Source organism: Chiloscyllium plagiosum, unplaced genomic scaffold (assembly GCF_037043375.1).
Source record: "Chiloscyllium plagiosum isolate Xiang-an unplaced genomic scaffold, Cpla_swu_hap1 HiC_scaffold_2, whole genome shotgun sequence".
NCBI classification, from domain to species: domain Eukaryota; kingdom Metazoa; phylum Chordata; class Chondrichthyes; order Orectolobiformes; family Hemiscylliidae; genus Chiloscyllium; species Chiloscyllium plagiosum.
In genome coordinates, this window is record NW_028270140.1 from 145,771,660 (window position 1) to 145,794,681 (window position 23,022).

Below are 23,022 nucleotides of genomic sequence, written 5' to 3' on the forward strand. Positions count from 1 at the left end.
GATACCGGTGTGGGCTCGAGGCTAGGTACTGGTGTGGATTAGAGGCTAGGTGCTGGTGTGGTGCATAGGCTCGGTACTGGTGTGAACTAGAGTCTAGTTACCGGTGTGGAGAAGAGGCTAGGTACCGGTGTGGGCTAGAGGCTAGGTACCAGTGTGGGCTAGAGGCTAGGTGCTGGTGTGGTGTAGAGGCTAGGTACTGGTGAGGGGTAGAGGATAGGTACCGGTGTGGAGTAGAGGATAGGTACCGGTATGGAGTGGAGGCTAGGAACCTGTGTGGACTGGAGGCTAGGAGCCGGTGTGGACTAGAGGCTAGGTACTAGTGTGGGCTAGAGGCTAGTTAGTTGTGTGGAGTAGAGGCTAGGTGTCGGTGTGGTTTATCGGTTCCGTACTGGTGTGAACTAGAGTCTAGTTACCGGTGTGGACTAGAGGCCAGGTACCGGTGTGGAGTAGAGGATAGATACCGGTGTGGAGTAGAGGATAGATACTGGTGTGGGCTAGAGGCTAGTTACCGGTGTGGAGTAGAGGATAGATACTGGTATGGAGTAGAGGCTAGGTACCGGTAAGGAGTTGAGGCGAGGTACCGGTGTGGACTAGAGGCTAAGTACCGGTGAGGAGTAGAAGATAGATACCTGTGTGGGCTAGTGGGTAGGTACCGGTGTGGAGTAGAGGCTAGGTACTGGTATGGGCTAGAGGCTAGGTACTGGTGTGGGCTAGAGGCTAGGTAGTGGTATGGAGTAGAGGATAAGTACATGTGTGGGCTAGATGCTAGATACTAGTGTGGAGTAGAGGCTATGTACCGGTGTGGACTAGAGGCGAGGTACTGGTGTGGTGTAGAGGCTAGGTACAGGTGAGGACTAGAGGCTAGGTACTGGTGTGGAGTAGAGGATAGATACCGGTGTGGGCTAGAGGCTAGGTACTGGTGTGGAGTAGAGGCTAGGTACTGGTATGGGCTAGAGGCTAGGTACCAGTGTGGGCTAGAGGCTAGGTACCGGTGTGGAGTACAGGCTAGGTACTGGTATGGGCTAGAGGCTTGGTAGTGGGGTGGAGTAGAGGATAAGTACATGTGTGGGCTAGATGCTAGATACTGGTGTGGAGTAGAGGCTATGTACCGGTGTGGACTAGAGGCGAGGTACTGGTGTGGTGTAGAGGCTAGGTACAGGTGAGGACTAGAGGCTAGGTACAGGTGTGGAGTAGAGGATAGGTGTCGGTGTGGTTTACCGGTTCCGTACTGGTGTGAACTAGAGTCTAGTTACCGATGTGGACTAGAGGCCAGGTACCGGTGTGGAGTAGAGGATAGATACCGGTGTGGAGTAGAGGATAGATACTGGTGTGGGCTAGAGGCTAGTTACCGGTGTGGAGTAGAGGATAGATACTGGTGTGGAGTAGAGGATAGATACTGGTGTGGGCTAGAGGCTAGGTACCGGTGTGGAGTAGAGGCAAGGTACTGGTATGGGCTAGAGGCTAGGTACTGGTGTGGGCTAGATGCTAGGTAGTGGTATGGAGTAGAGGCTAGGTACCGGTAAGGAGTTGAGGGGAGGAACCGGTGTGGGCTAGAGGCTAAGTACCGGTGAGGAGTAGAAGATAGATACCTGTGTGGGCTAGTGGGTAGGTACCGGTGTGGAGTAGAGGCTAGGTACTGGTATGGGCTAGAGGCTAGGTACTGGTGTGTGCTAGAGGCTAGGTAGTGGTATGGAGTAGAGGATAAGTACATGTGTGGGCTAGATGCTAGATACTGGTGTGGAGTAGAGGCTATGTACCGGTGTGGACTAGAGGCGAGGTACTGGTGTTGTGTAGAGGCTAGGTACAGGTGAGGCCTAGAGGCTAGGTACTGGTGTGGAGTAGAGGATAGATACCGGTGTGGGCTAGAGGCTAGGTACTGGTGTGGAGTAGAGGCTCGGTACAGTTGAGGACTAGAGGCTAGGTACTGGTGTGGAGTAGAGGCCAGGTACCATTGTGGAATATAGGCTAGGTTCCGGTGAGGACTAGAGGCTAGTTACTGGTGTGGAGTAGAGGCTAGATACCTGTGTGGACTAGAGGCTATGTATCGGTGTGGAGTAGAGGCTATGTACCGGTGTGGACTAGAGGCTATGTACCGGTGTGGAGTAGAGACTAGGTACCGGTGTGGGCAAGAATCTAGGTACCGGTGTGGAGTAGAGGCTAGTTACCGCTGTGGACTAGAGGCTAGGTACCGGCGTGGGCAGGAGGCTATTTACCGGTGTGGAGTAGAGGCGAGGTACCGGTGTGGGCTAGAGGCTAGGTACTGGTGTGGAGTAGAGGATAGGTACAGGTGTGGGCTAGACGCTAGGTTCCGGTGTGGAATAGAGGCTGGGTACTGGTGTGGGCGAGAGGCTAGTTACCGGTGTGGAGTAGAGGCTAGGTACTGGTGCAGAGTAGATGCTAGTTATCAGCATGGACTAGATGCTAGGTAACGGTGAGGACTAGAGGCTAGGTACCGGTGTGGAGTAGAGGCTAGATACCAGTGTGGAGTAGAGGCTAGGTACCAGTGTGGACTAGAGGCTAGGTACCGGTGTGGAGTAGAGGCTAGATACCAGTGTGGAGTAGAGGCTAGATACTAGTGTGGAGTAGAGGCTATGTACCAGTGTGGACTAGAGGCGAGGTACTGGTGTGGTGTAGAGGCTAGGTACAGGTGAGGACTAGAGGCTAGGTACTGGTGTGGAGTAGAGGATAGATACCGGTGTGAGCTAGAGGCTAGGTACTGGTGTGGAGTAGAGGCTAGGTACCAGTGTGGGCTAGAGGCTAGGTGCTGGTGTTGTGTAGAGGCTAGGTACTGGTGAGGAGTAGAGGCTAGGCACCAGTGTGGAGTAGAGGCTAGGTACCGGTGTGGGCTAGAGGCTAGATACTGTTTGGAGTGGAGGCTAGGTGCCGGTGTGGTGTATAGACTCGGTACTGGTGTGAACTAGTGTCTAGTTACCGGTGTGGAGAAGAGGCTAGGTACTGGTGTGGAGTAGAGGCCAGGTACCATTGTGGAATATTGGCTAGGTTCCGGTGAGGACTGGAGGCTAGGTACTGGTGTGGAGTAGAGGCTAGATACCTGTGTGGACTAGAGGCTATGTACCGATGTGGAGTAGAGACTAGGTACCGGTGTGGACAAGAATCTAGGTACCGGTGTGGAGTAAAGGATAGTTACCGCTGTGGACTAGAGGCTAAGTACCGGCGTGGGCAGGAGGCTATTTACCGGTGTGGAGTAGAGGCGAGGCACCGGTGTGGGCTAGAGGCTAGGTACTGGTGTGGAGTAGAGGATAGGTACAGGTGTGGGCTAGACGCTAGGTTCCGGTGTGGAGTAGAGGCTGGGTACTGGTGTGGAGCAGAGGCTAGGTACTGGTGCAGAGTAGATGCTAGTTAACAGCATGGACTAGAGGCTTGGTACCGGTGTGGACTAGATGCTAGGTACTGGTGTGGGCTAGAGGCTAGGTACCGGTGTGGAGTAGAGGTTAGGTTCCGGTGAGGTGTAGAGGAGAGATATCAGTGTGGACTAGAGTCTAGGTACGGTGTGGGCTAGAGGCTAGTAACTGGTGTGGAGTAGAGGCTAGGTACCGGTGTGGGCTAGAGGCTAGGTACTGGCGTGGAGCAGAGGCTAGGTACTGGTGCAGAGTAGATGCTAGTTAACAGCATGGACTAGAGGCTTGGTACCGGTGTGGACTAGATGCTAGGTACTGGTGTGGGCTAGAGGCTAGGTACCGGTGTGGAGTAGAGGTTAGGTTCCGGTGAGGTGTAGAGGAGAGATATCAGTGTGGACTAGAGTCTAGGTACGGTGTGGGCTAGAGGCTAGTAACTGGTGTGGAGTAGAGGCTAGGTACCGGTGTGGGCTAGAGGCTAGGTACCAGTGTGGAGTAGAGGCTAGGTACCGGTGTGGTGTAGAGGATAGGTAGAGGTGTGGGCTAGACGCTAGGTTCCGGTGTGGAATACAGGCTGGGTACTGGTGTGGGCGAGAGGCTAGTTACCGGTGTGGAGTATAGGCTAGGTACTGGCGTGGAGCAGAGGCTTGGTACTGGTGCAGAGTAGATGCTAGTTACCAGCATGGACTAGAGGCTTGGTACCGGTGTGGACTAGATGCTAGGTACTGGTGTGGAGTAGAGGCTTGGTACCGGTGTGGGGTAGAGGCTAGTTACCGGTGTGGAGTAGAGGATAGATACAGGTCTGGGATAGAGGCTAGGTACCGGTGTGGAGTAGAGGATAGGTACTGGTGTGGGCTAGAGGCTTGGTACCGGTGTGGACTAGATGCTAGGCACTGGTGTGGGCTAGAGGCTTGGTACCGGTGTGGACTAGATGGTAGGTACTGGTGTGGGCTAGAGGCTTGGTACCGGTGTGGACTAGATGCTAGGTACTGGTGTGGGCTAGAGGCTAGTTACCGGTGTGGACTAGATGCTAGGTACTCGTGTGGAGTAGAGGATAGATACCGGTGTGGGCTCGAGGCTAGGTACTGGTGTGGATTAGAGGCTAGGTCGTGGTATGGAGTAGAGGCTAGGTGCTGGTGTGGTGTATAGGCTAGGTACTGGTGTGAACTAGAGGCTCGTTACCGGTGTGGAGTAGGGAATAGGTACCAGTGTGGGCTAGAGACTAGGCACCAGTGTGGAATAGAGTCTAGTTACCGGTGTGGAGCAGAGGCCACGTACCGGTGTGGGCTAGAGGCTAGGTACTGGTATGGGCTAGAGTCTAGTTACCGGTGTGGAGCAGAGGCCACGTACCGGTGTGGGCTAGAGGCTAGGTACCGTTGTGGAGTAGAGGCTAGGTACCTGTGTGGGCTAGAGGCTAGATACTGGTGTGGTGCATAGGCTCGGTACTGGTGTGAACTAGAGTCTAGTTATCGGTGTGGAGAAGAGGCTAGGTACCGGTGTGGACTAGAGGCTAGGTACTGGTATGGGCTAGAGGCTAGGTACTGGTATGGTCTAGAGGCTAGGTACCAGTGTGGTCTAGAGGCTAGGTACCAGTGTGGGCTAGAGGCTAGGTACCGGTGTGGACTAGAGGCTAGGTACTGGTATGGGCTAGAGGTTAGGTACTGGTGTGGGCTAGAGGCTAGGTACTGGTGTGGGCAAGAGGCTAGGTACTGGTGTGGGCTAGAGGCTAGGTAGTGGTGTGGGCTAGAGGCTAGGTAGTGGTGTGGGCTAGAGGCTAGGTAGTGGGGTGGAGTAGAGGATAAGTACATGTGTGGGCTAGATGCTAGATACTGGTGTGGAGTAGAGGCTATGTACCGGTGTGGACTAGAGGCGAGGTACTGGTGTGGTGTAGAGGCTCGGTACAGGTGAGGACTAGAGGCTAGGTACTGGTGTGGAGTAGAGGATAGATACCGGTGTGGGCTAGACACTAGGTTCCGGTGTGGAATAGAGGCTGGGTACTGGTGTGGGCGAGAGGCTAGTTACCGGTGTGGAGTAGAGGCTAGGTACTGGTGTGGGCTAGAGGCTAGGTACCGGTGTGGAGTAGAGGTTATGTACTGGTGTGGGCTAGAGGCTAGGTACCGGTGTGGAGTAGAGGTTAGGTTCCGGTGAGGTGTAGAGGAGAGATACCAGTGTGGACTAGAGTCTAGGTACGGTGTGGGCTAGAGGCTAGTAACTGGTGTGGAGTAGAGGCTAGGTACCGGTGTGGGCTAGAGGCTAGGTACCAGTGTGGAGTAGAGGCTAGGTACCGGTGTGGTGTAGAGGATAGGTACAGGTGTGGGCTAGACGCTAGGTTCCGGTGTGGAGTATAGGCTAGGTACTGGCGTGGAGCAGAGGCTAGGTACTGGTGCAGAGTAGATGCTAGGTACTGGTGCAGAGTAGATGCTAGTTACCAGCATGGACTAGAGGTTTGGTACCGGTGTGGACTAGATGCTAGGTACTGGTGTGGAGTAGTGGCTTGGTACCGGTGTGGGCTAGAGGCTAGTTACCGGTGTGGAGTAGAGGATAGATACAGGTCTGGGATAGAGGCTAGGTACCGGTGTGGATTAGAGGCTAGGTACTGGTGTGGGCTGGAGGCTTGGTACCGGTGTGGACTAGATGCTAGGTACTGTTGTGGGCTAGAGGCTTGGTACCGGTGTGGTCTAGATGCTAGGTACTGGTGTGGAGTAGAGGATAGATACCGGTGTGGGCTCGAGGCTAGGTACTGGTGTGGATTAGAGGCTAGGTAGTGGTATGGAGTAGAGGCTAGGTGCTGGTGTGGTGTATAGGCTAGGTACTGGTGTGAACTAGAGGCTCGTTACCGGTGTGGAGTAGGGAATAGGTACCAGTGTGGGCTAGAGACTAGGCACCAGTGTGGAATAGAGTCTAGTTACCGGTGTGGAGCAGAGGCCACGTACCGGTGTGGGCTAGAGGCTAGGTACTGGTGTGGACTAGAGGCTAGGTACTGGTGTGGACTAGAGGCTAGGTACTGGTATGGGCTAGAGGCTAGGTACTGGTGTGGAGTAGAGGCTAGGTACCAGTGTGGAATAGAGTCTAGTTACCGGTGTGGAGCAGAGGCTAGGTACCAGTGTGGGCTAGAGGCTAGGTTCCGGTGTGGTGTCGAGGATAGATACCGGTGTGGGCTAGAGGCTAGGTACCGTTGTGGAGTAGAGGCTAGGTACTGGTGTGGGCTAGAGGCTAGGTACTGTTGTGGAGTAGAGGATAGGTACCTGTGTGGGCTAGAGGCTAGATACTGGTGTGGTGCATAGGCTCGGTACTGGTGTGAACTAGAGTCTAGTTATCGGTGTGGGCTAGAGGCTAGGTACCGGTGTGGACTAGAGGCTAGGTACTGGTATGGGCTAGAGGCTAGGTACTGGTGTGGGCTAGAGGCTAGGTACTGGTGTGGAGTAGAGGCTAGGTACTGGTATGGGCTAGAGGCTAGGTACTGGTGTGGGCTAGAGGCTAGGTAGTGGGGTGGAGTAGAGGATAAGTACATGTGTGGGCTAGATGCTAGATACTGGTGTGGAGTAGAGGCTATGTACCGGTGTGGACTAGAGGCGAGGTACTGGTGTGGTGTAGAGGCTAGGTACAGGTGAGGACTAGAGGCTAGGTACAGGTGTGGACTAGAGGATAGGTACCGGTGTGGAGTAGAGGATAGGTACTAGTGTGGGTTAGAGGCTAGTTAGTTGTGTGGAGTAGAGGCTAGGTGTCGGTGTGGTTTATCGGTTCCATACTGGTGTGAACTAGAGTCTAGTTACCGATGTGGACTAGAGGCCAGGTACCGGTGTGGAGTAGAGGATAGATACCGGTGTGGAGTAGAGGATAGATACTGGTGTGGGCTAGAGGCTAGTTACCGGTGTGGAGTAGAGGATAGATACTGGTGTGGAGTAGAGGATAGATACTGGTGTGGGCTAGAGGCTAGGTACCGGTGTGGAGTAGAGGCAAGGTACTGGTATGGGCTAGAGGCTAGGTACTGGTGTGGGCTAGATGCTAGGTAGTGGTATGGAGTAGAGGCTAGGTACCGGTAAGGAGTTGAGGCGAGGAACCGGTGTGGGCTAGAGGCTAAGTACCGGTGAGGAGTAGAAGATAGATACCTGTGTGGGCTAGTGGGTAGGTACCGGTGTGGAGTAGAGGCTAGGTACTGGTATGGGCTAGAGGCTAGGTACTGGTGTGGGCTAGAGGCTAGGTACTGGTGTGGGCTAGAGGCTAGGTAGTGGTATGGAGTAGAGGATAAGTACATGTGTGGGCTAGATGCTAGATACTGGTGTGGAGTAGAGGCTATGTACCGGTGTGGACTAGAGGCTAGGTACTGGTGTTGTGTAGAGGCTCGGTACAGGTGAGGCCTAGAGGCTAGGTACTGGTGTGGAGTAGAGGATAGATACTGGTGTGGGCTAGAGGCTAGGTACTGGTGTGGAGTAGAGGCTCGGTACAGTTGAGGACTAGAGGCTAGGTACTGGTGTGGAGTAGAGGCCAGGTACCATTGTGGAATATAGGCTAGGTTCCGGTGAGGACTAGAGGCTAGTTACTGGTGTGGAGTAGAGGCTAGATACCTGTGTGGACTAGAGGCTATGTATCGGTGTGGAGTAGAGGCTATGTACCGGTGTGGACTAGAGGCTATGTATTGGTGTGGACTAGAGGCTATGTACCGGTGTGGAGTAGAGACTAGGTACCAGTGTGGGCTAGAATCTAGGTACCGGTGTGGAGTAGAGGCTAGTTACCGCTGTGGACTAGAGGCTAGGTACCGGCGTGGGCAGGAGGCTATTTACCGGTGTGGAGTAGAGGCGAGGTACCGGTGTGGGCTAGAGGCTAGGTACTGGTGTGGAGTAGAGGATAGGTACAGGTGTGGGCTAGACGCTAGGTTCCGGTGTGGAATAGAGGCTGGGTACTGGTGTGGGCGAGAGGCTAGTTACCGGTGTGGAGTAGAGGCTAGGTACTGGCGTGGACTAGATGCTAGGTACTGGTGCAGAGTAGATGCTAGTTATCAGCATGGACTAGAGGCTAGGTAACGGTGAGGACTAGAGGCTAGGTACCGGTGTGGAGTAGAGGCTAGATACCAGTGTGGAGTAGAGGCTAGGTACCAGTGTGGAGTAGAGGCTAGGTACCAGTGTGGACTAGAGGCTATGTACCGGTGTGGAGTAGAGGCTAGATACCAGTGTGGAGTAGAGGCTAGGTACCAGTGTGGACTAGAGGCTATGTACCGGTGTGGAGTAGAGGCTAGATACCAGTGTGGAGTAGAGCCTAGATACTAGTGTGGAGTAGAGGCTATGTACCAGTGTGGACTAGAGGCGAGGTACTGGTGTGGTGTAGAGGCTAGGTACAGGTGAGGACTAGAGGCTAGGTACTGGTGTGGAGTAGAGGATAGATACCGGTGTGGGCTAGAGGCTAGGTACTGGTGTGGAGTAGAGGCTAGGTACCAGTGTGGGCTAGAGGCTAGGTGCTGGTGTTGTGTAGAGGCTAGGTACTGGTGAGGAGTAGAGGCTAGGCACCAGTGTGGAGTAGAGGCTAGGTACCGGTGTGGGCTAGAGGCTAGATACTGTTTGGAGTGGAGGCTAGGTGCCGGTGTGGTGTATAGACTCGGTACTGGTGTGAACTAGTGTCTAGTTACCGGTGTGGAGAAGAGGCTAGGTACTGGTGTGGAGTAGAGGCCAGGTACCATTGTGGAATATTGGCTAGGTTCCGGTGAGGACTGGAGGCTAGGTACTGGTGTGGAGTAGAGGCTAGATACCTGTGTGGACTAGAGGCTATGTACCGATGTGGAGTAGAGACTAGGTACCGGTGTGGACAAGAATCTAGGTACCGGTGTGGAGTAAAGGATAGTTACCGCTGTGGACTAGAGGCTAAGTACCGGCGTGGGCAGGAGGCTATTTACCGGTGTGGAGTAGAGGCGAGGCACCGGTGTGGGCTAGAGGCTAGGTACTGGTGTGGAGTAGAGGATAGGTACAGGTGTGGGCTAGACGCTAGGTTCCGGTGTGGAGTAGAGGCTGGGTACTGGTGTGGAGCAGAGGCTAGGTACTGGTGCAGAGTAGATGCTAGTTAACAGCATGGACTAGAGGCTTGGTACCGGTGTGGACTAGATGCTAGGTACTGGTGTGGGCTAGAGGCTAGGTACCGGTGTGGAGTAGAGGTTAGGTTCCGGTGAGGTGTAGAGGAGAGATATCAGTGTGGACTAGAGTCTAGGTACGGTGTGGGCTAGAGGCTAGTAACTGGTGTGGAGTAGAGGCTAGGTACCGGTGTGGGCTAGAGGCTAGGTACTGGCGTGGAGCAGAGGCTAGGTACTGGTGCAGAGTAGATGCTAGTTAACAGCATGGACTAGAGGCTTGGTACCGGTGTGGACTAGATGCTAGGTACTGGTGTGGGCTAGAGGCTAGGTACCGGTGTGGAGTTGAGGTTAGGTTCCGGTGAGGTGTAGAGGAGAGATATCAGTGTGGACTAGAGTCTAGGTACGGTGTGGGCTAGAGGCTAGTAACTGGTGTGGAGTAGAGGCTAGGTACCGGTGTGGGCTAGAGGCTAGGTACCAGTGTGGAGTAGAGGCTAGGTACCGGTGTGGTGTAGAGGATAGGTACAGGTGTGGGCTAGACGCTAGGTTCCGGTGTGGAATACAGGCTGGGTACTGGTGTGGGCGAGAGGCTAGTTACCGGTGTGGAGTATAGGCTAGGTACTGGCGTGGAGCAGAGGCTTGGTACTGGTGCAGAGTAGATGCTAGTTACCAGCATGGACTAGAGGCTTGGTACCGGTGTGGACTAGATGCTAGGTACTGGTGTGGAGTAGAGGCTTGGTACCGGTGTGGGGTAGAGGCTAGTTACCGGTGTGGAGTAGAGGATAGATACAGGTCTGGGATAGAGGCTAGGTACCGGTGTGGAGTAGAGGATAGGTACTGGTGTGGGCTAGAGGCTTGGTACCGGTGTGGACTAGATGCTAGGCACTGGTGTGGGCTAGAGGCTTGGTACCGGTGTGGACTAGATGGTAGGTACTGGTGTGGGCTAGAGGCTTGGTACCGGTGTGGACTAGATGCTAGGTACTGGTGTGGGCTAGAGGCTAGGTACCTGTGTGGACTAGATGCTAGGTACTCGTGTGGAGTAGAGGATAGATACCGGTGTGGGCTCGAGGCTAGGTACTGGTGTGGATTAGAGGCTAGGTCGTGGTATGGAGTAGAGGCTAGGTGCTGGTGTGGTGTATAGGCTAGGTACTGGTGTGAACTAGAGGCTCGTTACCGGTGTGGAGTAGGGAATAGGTACCAGTGTGGGCTAGAGACTAGGCACCAGTGTGGAATAGAGTCTAGTTACCGGTGTGGAGCAGAGGCCACGTACCGGTGTGGACTAGAGGCTAGGTTCCAGTGTGGTGTCGAGGATAGATACCGGTGTGGGCTAGAGGCTAGGTACCGTTGTGGAGTAGAGGCTAGGTACCTGTGTGGGCTAGAGGCTAGATACTGGTGTGGTGCATAGGCTCGGTACTGGTGTGAACTAGAGTCTAGTTATCGGTGTGGAGAAGAGGCTAGGTACCGGTGTGGACTAGAGGCTAGGTACTGGTATGGGCTAGAGGCTAGGTACTGGTATGGTCTAGAGGCTAGGTACCAGTGTGGTCTAGAGGCTAGGTACCAGTGTGGGCTAGAGGCTAGGTACCGGTGTGGACTAGAGGCTAGGTACTGGTATGGGCTAGAGGTTAGGTACTGGTGTGGGCTAGAGGCTAGGTACTGGTGTGGGCTAGAGGCTAGGTAGTGGTGTGGAGTAGAGGATAAGTACATGTGTGGGCTAGATGCTAGATACTGGTGTGGAGTAGAGGCTATGTACCGGTGTGGACTAGAGGCGAGGTACTGGTGTGGTGTAGAGGCTCGGTACAGGTGAGGACTAGAGGCTAGGTACTGGTGTGGAGTAGAGGATAGATACCGGTGTGGGCTAGACGCTAGGTTCCGGTGTGGAATAGAGGCTGGGTACTGGTGTGGGCGAGAGGCTAGTTACCGGTGTGGAGTAGAGGCTAGGTACTGGTGTGGGCTAGAGGCTAGGTACCGGTGTGGAGTAGAGGTTAGGTACTGGTGTGGGCTAGAGGCTAGGTACCGGTGTGGAGTAGAGGTTAGGTTCCGGTGAGGTGTAGAGGAGAGATACCAGTGTGGACTAGAGTCTAGGTACGGTGTGGGCTAGAGGCTAGTAACTGGTGTGGAGTAGAGGCTAGGTACCGGTGTGGGCTAGAGGCTAGGTACCAGTGTGGAGTAGAGGCTAGGTACCGGTGTGGTGTAGAGGATAGGTACAGGTGTGGGCTAGACGCTAGGTTCCGGTGTGGAGTATAGGCTAGGTACTGGCGTGGAGCAGAGGCTAGGTACTGGTGCAGAGTAGATGCTAGGTACTGGTGCAGAGTAGATGCTAGTTACCAGCATGGACTAGAGGTTTGGTACCGGTGTGGACTAGATGCTAGGTACTGGTGTGGAGTAGTGGCTTGGTACCGGTGTGGGCTAGAGGCTAGTTACCGGTGTGGAGTAGAGGATAGATACAGGTCTGGGATAGAGGCTAGGTACCGGTGTGGATTAGAGGCTAGGTACTGGTGTGGGCTGGAGGCTTGGTACCGGTGTGGACTAGATGCTAGGTACTGGTGTGGGCTAGAGGCTTGGTACCGGTGTGGTCTAGATGGTAGGTACTGGTGTGGAGTAGAGGATAGATACCGGTGTGGGCTCGAGGCTAGGTACTGGTGTGGATTAGAGGCTAGGTAGTGGTATGGAGTAGAGGCTAGGTGCTGGTGTGGTGTATAGGCTAGGTACTGGTGTGAACTAGAGGCTCGTTACCGGTGTGGAGTAGGGAATAGGTACCAGTGTGGGCTAGAGACTAGGCACCAGTGTGGAATAGAGTCTAGTTACCGGTGTGGAGCAGAGGCCACGTACCGGTGTGGGCTAGAGGCTAGGTACTGGTGTGGACTAGAGGCTAGGTACTGGTGTGGACTAGAGGCTAGGTACCAGTGTGGAATAGAGTCTAGTTACCGGTGTGGAGCAGAGGCTAGGTACCAGTGTGGGCTAGAGGCTAGGTTCCAGTGTGGTGTCGAGGATAGATACCGGTGTGGGCTAGAGGCTAGGTACCGTTGTGGAGTAGAGGCTAGGTACTGGTGTGGGCTAGAGGCTAGGTACTGTTGTGGAGTAGAGGATAGGTACCTGTGTGGGCTAGAGGCTAGATACTGGTGTGGTGCATAGGCTCGGTACTGGTGTGAACTAGAGTCTAGTTATCGGTGTGGGCTAGAGGCTAGGTACCGGTGTGGACTAGAGGCTAGGTACTGGTATGGGCTAGAGGCTAGGTACTGGTGTGGGCTAGAGGCTAGGTACTGGTGTGGAGTAGAGGCTAGGTAGTGGGGTGGAGTAGAGGATAAGTACATGTGTGGGCTAGATGCTAGATACTGGTGTGGAGTAGAGGCTATGTACCGGTGTGGACTAGAGGCGAGGTACTGGTGTGGTGTAGAGGCTAGGTACAGGTGAGGACTAGAGGCTAGGTACAGGTGTGGACTAGAGGATAGGTACCGGTGTGGAGTAGAGGATATGTACTAGTGTGGGTTAGAGGCTAGTTAGTTGTGTGGAGTAGAGGCTAGGTGTCGGTGTGGTTTATCGGTTCCATACTGGTGTGAACTAGAGTCTAGTTACCGATGTGGACTAGAGGCCAGGTACCGGTGTGGAGTAGAGGATAGATACCGGTGTGGAGTAGAGGATAGATACTGGTGTGGGCTAGAGGCTAGTTACCGGTGTGGAGTAGAGGATAGATACTGGTGTGGAGTAGAGGATAGATACTGGTGTGGGCTAGAGGCTAGGTACCGGTGTGGAGTAGAGGCAAGGTACTGGTATGGGCTAGAGGCTAGGTACTGGTGTGGGCTAGATGCTAGGTAGTGGTATGGAGTAGAGGCTAGGTACCGGTAAGGAGTTGAGGCGAGGAACCGGTGTGGGCTAGAGGCTAAGTACCGGTGAGGAGTAGAAGATAGATACCTGTGTGGGCTAGTGGGTAGGTACCGGTGTGGAGTAGAGGCTAGGTACTGGTATGGGCTAGAGGCTAGGTACTGGTGTGGGCTAGAGGCTAGGTACTGGTGTGGGCTAGAGGCTAGGTAGTGGTATGGAGTAGAGGATAAGTACATGTGTGGGCTAGATGCTAGATACTGGTGTGGAGTAGAGGCTATGTACCGGTGTGGACTAGAGGCTAGGTACTGGTGTTGTGTAGAGGCTAGGTACAGGTGAGGCCTAGAGGCTAGGTACTGGTGTGGAGTAGAGGATAGATACTGGTGTGGGCTAGAGGCTAGGTACTGGTGTGGAGTAGAGGCTCGGTACAGTTGAGGACTAGAGGCTAGGTACTGGTGTGGAGTAGAGGCCAGGTACCATTGTGGAATATAGGCTAGGTTCCGGTGAGGACTAGAGGCTAGTTACTGGTGTGGAGTAGAGGCTAGATACCTGTGTGGACTAGAGGCTATGTATTGGTGTGGACTAGAGGCTATGTACCGGTGTGGAGTAGAGACTAGGTACCAGTGTGGGCAAGAATCTAGGTACCGGTGTGGAGTAGAGGCTAGTTACCGCTGTGGACTAGAGGCTAGGTACCGGCGTGGGCAGGAGGCTATTTACCGGTGTGGAGTAGAGGCGAGGTACCGGTGTGGGCTAGAGGCTAGGTACTGGTGTGGAGTAGAGGATAGGTACAGGTGTGGGCTAGACGCTAGGTTCCGGTGTGGAATAGAGGCTGGGTACTGGTGTGGGCGAGAGGCTAGTTACCGGTGTGGAGTAGAGGCTAGGTACTGGCGTGGACTAGATGCTAGGTACTGGTGCAGAGTAGATGCTAGTTATCAGCATGGACTAGAGGCTAGGTAACGGTGAGGACTAGAGGCTAGGTACCGGTGTGGAGTAGAGGCTAGATACCAGTGTGGAGTAGAGGCTAGGTACCAGTGTGGACTAGAGGCTATGTACTGGTGTGGAGTAGAGGCTAGGTACTGGTGTGGACAAGAATCTAGGTACCGGTGTGAACTAGAGGCTATGTACCGGTGTGGACTAGAGGCTATGTACCGGTGTGGACTAGAGGCTAGTTACCGGTGTGGAGTAGAGGCTAGGTACCGGTGTGGAGTAGAGGCTAGGTACCGGTGTGAACCAGATTCTGGATTAGTGGTGCTGGAAGAGCACAGCAGTTTAGGCAGCATCCAAGGAGCTTCGAAATCGACATTTCGGGCAAAAGCCCTTCATCAGGAATAAAGGCAGTGAGCCTGGAGCTTGGAGAGATAAGCTAGAGGAGGGTGGGGGTGGGAAGAAAGTATCATAGAGTACAATGGGTGAGTGGGGGAGGGGATGAAGGTCATAGGTCAGGAGGAGAGGGTGGAGTGGATAGGTGGAAAAGGAGATAGGCAGGAATGACAAGTCCGGACAAGTCATGGGGACAGTGCTGAGCTGGAAGTTTAGAACTAGGGTGAGGTGGGGGAATAGGCAAATGAGGAAACTGTTGAAGTCCACATTAATGCCCTCAGGTTGAAGTGTTCCAAGGCGGAAGATGAGGCGTTCTTCCTCCAGGCGTCTGGTGGTGAGGGAGCGGCGGTGAAGGAGGCCCAGGGCCTCCATGTCCTCGGCAGAGTGGGAGGGGGAGTTGAAATGTTGGGCCACGGGGTGGTGTGGTTGATTGGTGCGGGTGTCTCGGAGATGTTCCCTAAAGCGCTCTGCTAGGAGGCGTCCAGTCTCCCCAATGTAGAGGAGACCGCATCGGGAGCAACGCATGCAATAAATGATATTAGTGGATGTGCAGGTAAAACTTTGATGGATGTGGAAGGCTCCTTTAGGGCCTTGGATAGAGGTGAGGGAGCAGGTGTGGGCACAGGTTTTACAGTTCCTGCGGTGGCAGGGGAAAGTGCCAGAATGGGAGGGTGGGTTGTAGGGGTCGTGGACCTGACCAGGTAGTCACGGAGGGAACGGTCTTTGCGGAAGGCGGAAAGGGGTGGGGAGGGAAATATAGTAGTCTGGCGCACTGACCTCTACACTGCTGAAGCCAAATGTCAACTCGAGGACTCCTCTTTCTACTGCCCCCTTGACCATGACCCCACCCCCCATTACCAAACCATCATCTCCCAGACCATACAGAACCTCATCACCTCAGGAGATCTCCCACCCACAGCTTCCAACCTCATAGTCCGGGATCCCCACACTGCCCGGTTCTACCTCCTTCCCAAGATCCACAAGCCTGACCAGCCTGGCCGACCCATTGTCTCAGCATGCTCCTGCCCCACTGAACTCATCTCTACCTACCTCGACACTGTCCTATCCCCCCTGGTCCAGGAACCCCCCACATACGTTCGAGACACCACCCACGCCCTCCACCTCCTCCAAGACTTCAGTTTCCCCGGCCCCCAACGCCTCATCTTCACCATGGATATGCAATCCCTCTACACCTTCATTCGCCATGACCAGGGCCTCCAAGCCCTCCATTTTTTCCTCTCCAGACGTCCCCAACAGTACCCTTCCACCGACACTCTCATTCATTTGGCTGAACTGGTCCTCACCCTTAACAATTTTTTTTTTAGATTAGATTACTTACAGTGTGGAAACAGGCCCTTCGGCCCACCAAGTCCACACCGACCCGCCGAAGCGTAACCCACCCATACCGCTACATTTACCCCTTTACCTAACACTGCGGGCAATTTAGCATGGCCAATTCACCTGACTTGCACATCTTTGGACTGTGGGAGGAAACCGGAGCCCCCGGAGGAAACCCACGCAGACACGGGGAGAACGTGCAAACTCCACACAGTCAGTCGCCTGAGTCGGGAATTGAACCCGGGTCTCTGGCGCTGCGAGGCCAGATTTTTCCTTCGAATCCTCCCATTTCCTCCAGACCAAAGGGGTAGCCATGGACACACGTATGGGCCCCAGCTATGCCTGTCTCTTTGTTGGCTACGTAGAACAGTTGATCTTCCGTAATTACACCGGTACCACTCCCCACCTCTTCCTCCGCTACATTGATGACTGCATGAGCGCCACCTCGTGCTCCCGCGAGTAGGTTGAGCAATTCATCAACTTCATCAACACATTCCACCCTGACCTTAAATTTACCTGAACCATCTCTGACACCTCCCTCCCCTTCCTGGACCTCTCCATCTCCATTAATGATGACCGACTTGACACTGACATTTTCTACAAACCCACCGACTCCCACAGCTACCTGGATTACACCTCTTCCCACCCTACCTCTTGCAAAAATGCCATCCCGTATTCCCAATTCCTCCGCCTCTGCCGGATCTGCTCCCAGGAGGGCCAGTTCCATCATAGAACACACCAGATGGCCTCCTTCTTTAGAGACCGCAATTTCCCTTCCCACGTGGTTAAAGATGCCCTCCAACGCATCTCGTCGACATCCCGAACCTCCGCCCTCAGACCCCACCCCTCCAACCGTAACAAGGACAGAACGCCCCTGGTGCTCACCTTCCACCCTACCAACCTTCGCATAAACCAAATCATCCGCCGACATTTCCGCCACCTCCAAACAGACCCCACCATCAGAGATATATTTCCCTCCCCATCCCTTTCCGCCTTCCGCAAAGACCGTTCCCTCCGTGACTACCTGGTCAGGTCCACTCCCCCCTACAACCCACCCTCCCATCCTGGCACTTTCCCCTGCCACTGCAGGAACTGTAAAACCTGTGCCCACACCTCCTCCCTCACCTCTATCCAAGGCCCTAAAGGAGCCTTCCACATCCATCAAAGTTTTACCTGCACATCCACTAATATCATTTATTGTATCCGTTGCTCCCGATGCGGTCTCCTCTACACTGGGGAGACTGGGCGCCTCCTAGCAGAGCGCTTTAGGGAACATCTCTGGGACACTCGCACCAATCAACCACACCACCCCGTGGCCCAACATTTCAACTCCCCCTCCCACTCTGCTGAGGACATGGAGGTCCTGGGCCTCCTTCACCGCAGCTCCCTCACCACCAGACGCCTGGAGGAAGAACGCCTCATCTTCCGCCTCGGAACACTTCAACCCCAGGGCATCAATGTGGACTTCAACAGTTTCCTCATTTCCCCTTCCCCCACCTCACCCTGGTTCCAAACTTCCAGCTCAGCACTGTCCCCATGACTTTTCCGGACTTGTCCCTACCTGCCTATCTCCTTTTCCACATACCCACTCCACCCTCTCCTCCCTGACCTATGACCTTCATTCCCTCCCCCACTCAACCATTATACTCTATGCTACTTTCTTCCCACCCCCACCCTCCTCTAGCTTATCTCTCCACGCTCCAGACTCACTGCCTTTATTCCTGATGAAGGGCTTTTGCCCGAAACGTCGATTTCGAAGCTCCTTGGATGCTGCCTGAACTGCTGTGCTCTTCCAGCATCACTAATCCAAAATCTGGTTTCCAGCATCTGCAGTCATTGTTTTTACACTGGTGTGAACTAGAGTCTAGTTACCGGTGTGGAGTAGAGACTAGGTCGCGGTGCGGACTAGAGGCTAGGTACCGGTGTGGAGTTGAGGCTAGATACCGGTGTGGAGTTGAGGCCAGGTACTGGTGTGGACTAGGGGCTAGGTTCCGGTGTGGAGTAGTGGCTTGGTACCGGTGTGGGCTTGAAGTTAGCTACTGGTGTGGGCTTGAGGCTAGGTACTGGTGTGGGCTAGAGGCTAGGTACCGGTGTGGAGTAGAGCCTAGGTACTGGTGTGGGCTAGAGGCTAGGTACCAGTGTGGGCTAGAGGTAAGGTACTGCTGTGGGCTAGATGCTCGGTACTGGTGTGGAGTAGAGGCTAGGCATTGGCCTCGACTAGATGCTTGGTACCTGTGTGGGCTAGAGGCTAGGTACCGGTGTGGGTTAGAGGCTAGGTACCGGCGTGTACTTGAGGCTAGGTGCCAGTGTGGTCTAGAGGCTAGGTACCGGTGTGGACTAGAGGCTAGGTACCGGTGTGTGCCAGAGGCTAGGTACCGGTGTGGAGTAGAGCCTAGGTACTGGTGTGGGCTAGTGGCTAGGTACCGGTGTGGAGTAGAGCCTAGGTACTGGTGTGGGCTAGAGGCTAGGTACCGGTGTGGAATAGAGGCTAAGTACCGGTGTGGACTAAATTCTAGGTACCAGGGTGGGCTAGAGACTAGGTACTGGTGTGGTCTAGATGCTCGGTACTCGTGTGGAGTAGAGGTTAGATATTGGCCTCGAATAGAGGCTTGGTACCAGTGTGGACTAGCGGCTAGGTACCTGTGTGGAGTAGAGGCTAGGTACCGGTGTGGGCTAGAGGCTAGGTACTCGTGTGGAGTTGAGGTTAGGTATTGGCCTCGAATAGAGGCTTGGTACCGGTGTGGACTAGAGGCTAAGTACCGTTATGAAGTAGAGGGTAGGTACTGGTATGGACTAGAGGCTAGGTACCGGTGTGGACTAGAGGCTAGGTACCGGTGTGGACTAGAGGCTAGGTACTGGTGTGGGCTAGAGGCTAGGTACCAGTGTGGAATAGAGGCTAGATACCAGTGTGGAGTAGAGGCTAGCTACTGCTGTGGGCTAGATGCTCGGTACTCGTGTGGAGTAGAGGTTAGGCATTGGCCTCGACTAGAGGCTTGGTACCGGTGTGGACTAGAGGCTAGGTACCTGTGAGGGCTAGAGGCTAGGTACTGGTGTGGGCTAGAGGCTAGGTACTGCTGTGGGCTAGAGGCTAGGTACCGGTGTGGACTAGAGGCTAGGTACCGGTGTGTGCCAGAGGCTAGGTACCGGTGTGGACTAGAGGCTAGGTACCGGTGTGTGCCAGAGGCTAGGTACCGGTGTGGAGTAGAGCCTAGGTACTGGTGTGGGCTAGAGGCTAGGTACCGGTGTGGAATAGAGGCTAAGTACCGGTGTGGACTAAATTCTAGGTACCAGGGTGGGCTAGAGACTAGGTACTGGTGTGGGCTAGATGCTCGGTACTCGTGTGGAGTAGAGGTTAGATATTGGCCTCGAATAGAGGCTTGGTACCAGTGTGGACTAGCGGCTAGGTACCTGTGTGGAGTAGAGGCTAGGAACCGGTGTGGGCTAGAGGCTAGGTACTGATGTAGGTTAGAGGCTAGGTACCGACATGTACTTGAGGCTAGGTAGCGGTGTGGACTAGAGGCTAGGTACTGTGTGGGCTAGAGGCTAGGTACCAGTGTGGAGTAGAGAATATGTACCAGTTTGGTCTAGAGGCTAGGTACCGGTGTGGGCTAGAGGCTAGATACTGGTGTGGGCTAGATGCTAGGTACTCGTGTGGAGTTGAGGTTAGGTATTGGCCTCGAATAGAGGCTTGGTACCGGTGTGGACTAGAGGCTAGATACCAGTGTGGAGTAGAGGCTAGGTACCAGTGTGGAGTAGAGGCTAGGTACCGTTATGAAGTAGAGGGTAGGTACTGGTATGGGCTAGAGGCTAGGTACCGGCGTGTGTCAGAGGCTAGGTACCGGTGTGGATAGAGGCTAGGTACTGGTGTGGGCTAGAGGCTAGGTACCAGTGTGGAATAGAGGCTAGGTACCTGTGTGTAGTAGAGGCTAGGTACCGGTGTGGACTAGATTCTAGGTACCGGTGTGGACTAGAGGCTACGTGCCAGTGTGGGCTACAGGCTAGGTACCGGTGTGGAGTAGAGGATCGATATCGGTGTGTACTAGACTATAGGTACCAGTGTGGGCTAGAGTCTAGGTATCGGTGTGTGGTAGAGTCCAGGTACCGATGTGGAGTAGAGGCTAGGTACCGGTGTGGAGTAGAGGCTAGGTACCGGTGTGGAGTAGAGGCTAGGTACCGGTGTGGAGTAGAAGCTAGGTACCGGTGTGGGCTAGAGGCTAGGTACCGGTGTGGGCTAGAGGCTAGGTACCGGTGTGGACTAGAGGCTAGGTTCGGTGTGGGCTAGAGGCTAGATACCGGTGTGGACTAGAGGCTAGGTACCGGTGTGGAGTAGAGGCTAGATACCGGTGTGGGCTAGAGGCTAGGTACCGGTGTGGAGTAGAGGCTAGATACCGGTGAGGACTAGAGGCTAGGTACCGGTGTGGAGTAGAGGCTAGATACCGGTGAGGACTAGAGGCTAGGTACCGGTGTGGAGTAGAGGCTAGATACCGGTGAGGACTAGAGGCTAGGTACCGGTGTGGAGTAGAGGCTAGATACCGGTGTGGGCTAGAGGCTAGGTACCGGTGTGGAGTAGAGGCTAGATACCGGTGAGGACTAGAGGCTAGGTACCGGTGTGGACTGTGTTCAAATGCATACGCTTTTGACTTTCTCATTTCTTTATTTTCAAATGTATTCCTTGTATCTGTAATGCTGGGCTTTCTATTTCTTTATTTTGCTAATCCTTTTCCTTCAGAATTTGTACTTAAATATCTGTACCTTGATACCTAAGATGACACCATAAGCGTTAACTTACAAACCTTCCACTGCGAATACATGTGACAAATAATCCTAATCCTCAGACTCTATATCTTTTCCGCATCCTCTCCATTTTCACAACATCCTTCCTAAAGCAGGGTGACCAGAAATGTGTGCAGTTTTCTAAAAGTGGCCTCACCAATGTCCTGTCCTCATGTTGGTGTTTTGGGTGATAGGCCCATGAGAAACAGTAATGGCCATTCAGCCTCTGGAGTTTGCTCCAAGATTCAGTTCGAACTTGGCTGACTTACACCACAACTCCTATCCCCTCCTGTTCAGTAACAGTCCCCATAGCCCTTTGTTCAAAATACATCCTGAATCTGTTCCTGAATGGTCTCAGTGCTAATTCAAAGATTCTTGCTGAGAGGGAGATACATTGCCACAGCTGTTTGTCCTGCACTCACCAGTATCAACAAAAGACGCCTGAATTTCAAAGAACAGCCACCATTTATAGCACAAAAAAAAATGGTGTTGGTTAATCTGTCAGTATGCCCTGACTGACCTGCAGGATTGCCATGCAGAAAGCAATGGGCCATAGGAGGATCCCCAAGATAACTCAAGTTCCAATTTTCATTCACTCAGCAATGTTTTCTCTTGCAGTTTAAATTGTCGGGGTCATGTGAAAATTGGCACTCTTGCATGTGTCCTGATGGGTACAAAATGAAAAGCCTCAGTACTACCAAATGACAGTTACAACCGATCAGATCCAAAATCACTCGATCCAGATTCATTATTTGATGGAAATAATTTATCAGTGTCTTTGTTGTGAATTCTGTTGAAGATCTTAAGCACTCTGAAGTGATCGATGGATCTTCGATACCTGGGGAGTAGAAGGTTACATTTGTACAACCTTCCTCAGATAACAAGATGCTAAAACATAGTTAGCTATATTTAATTGATAATTCAACTAATGATCGAATCATAGAAAATTGCAGTTCAGAAGGAGGCCATTCCACCCATTGTACTGGTTCCTAAAAGAGTCACCCATCCCGATCCCCATCACCTTCAAAATTCATTCTTTCCAAATATACATCCAGCTCTCTTCTGAATCCTGCAGAATTCAGCTTCACCTCTCTCCCAGGCAATGCATTCTGGTCCTGTTTCATCACATTTCCAGGCAGTACATTCCAGACCCTGACTCCTCCCTGACAGATGACCTTTTTCTACACATCGCCCTTACTTTGGTCGCACATCTCTTCGAGTTCTGTCATTTCTCCCCTCGAGCTCTGATTGACAGGTGTGGCTTTAATCATTGAGCAATTATTTTTACCAGAAGCTAAACGTTAGCCCCCTAAGAAAGGTCTTCACATCGGTGTTATCTGAGTGGAAAATTCCAGCTGTAAGAATCCTTGGGATTTACTGGGATCAAGTGATGAGCCTGAAATGAGTACTCCATCAATGGAAAAATATACCAGAACAACAAGCAGTGAACTACAGCAGAGTAGGACACATGAAAGCTGACTGATTACAGCCTGGAGTTGCATCCGCACTTGGAATTAATGCTTTGGGAGGCCGTTAGGTGCTGCCAAATTACTGAAATAAACATCCCCTTGTAACCACAAGCAACATCCCCAACAACAACACTGCCACGCCAAATAGCGAAGCCTGTGTCCTTCATTATGTTCTAACGAAGTAATTGAAAGATAATAACATGCGCCTCTAGTTCAGCACTCCAAGTATAGAATGAGCTCCTTACCTTCTGCAATGTTCCTTTGCGGACGGACTGGGTGGTCCAAGATGAGCTAGTCCCCACTGTGTGCCAACTCCCTGGCGGGCTGGTCAGTGGTCAACCCCATAGAGGTGGAGCCCACTGTTAGGAAGGGTGTTTCAGCCGCAGGAGTAAGAGCCAGATTAAAGGCAGTTCAGTTCTCACTCGGGATAGTGCTGAGATGGCACAGGCAGACGGACTGGGATGTTATCTCCTGCAGTCTATTTTCGGAACGTTGTCCCACCGATCACAGCTGCTATCAGAAGCTGTGGCTTATTGTGATTGGAAAGCTCATGTGGGGAAAAAGTGACAGCAGCAATGAGTCAGATACAAGAGTTAAAGGCTCTCCCACATGCTCAATTATTAAAGCCACACCTGTCAATCATAGCTCGAGGGGAGAAAGGACAGAATTTAAAATGTGTGCAACCGAACTAAGGGCGCTGTGTGAAAAAACATTACCACTCAGGGAATAGTCAGGGTCTGAAATGTACCGCCTGGAAATGTGGTGGAGGCAGGTACAACTGGGTATTCAAGAGGTGTGTGGTGCTGGAAAAGCACAGCCAGTCAGGCAGCATCCGAGGAGCAGGAGAGTCGATGTTTTGAGCATATATCAGGAATATCATTCTTGATGAAGAGCTCAC

At 53.2% G+C, this 23,022-nt stretch overlaps 1 protein-coding gene across 1 annotated transcript in view; it reads right to left on the reverse strand.

Annotated features, from left to right (window-relative positions):
* Positions 1 to 22,527, reverse strand: part of palld (palladin, cytoskeletal associated protein) — a 570,384-nt gene extending 547,857 nt beyond the window's left edge. Inside the window, exon 1 of the mRNA XM_087974116.1 lies at positions 22,370 to 22,527. The gene's annotated coding sequence lies outside the window, so the exon portion shown is untranslated. The remainder of the gene's footprint in view (positions 1 to 22,369) is intronic.
* Positions 22,528 to 23,022: the final 495 nt, after the last annotated feature.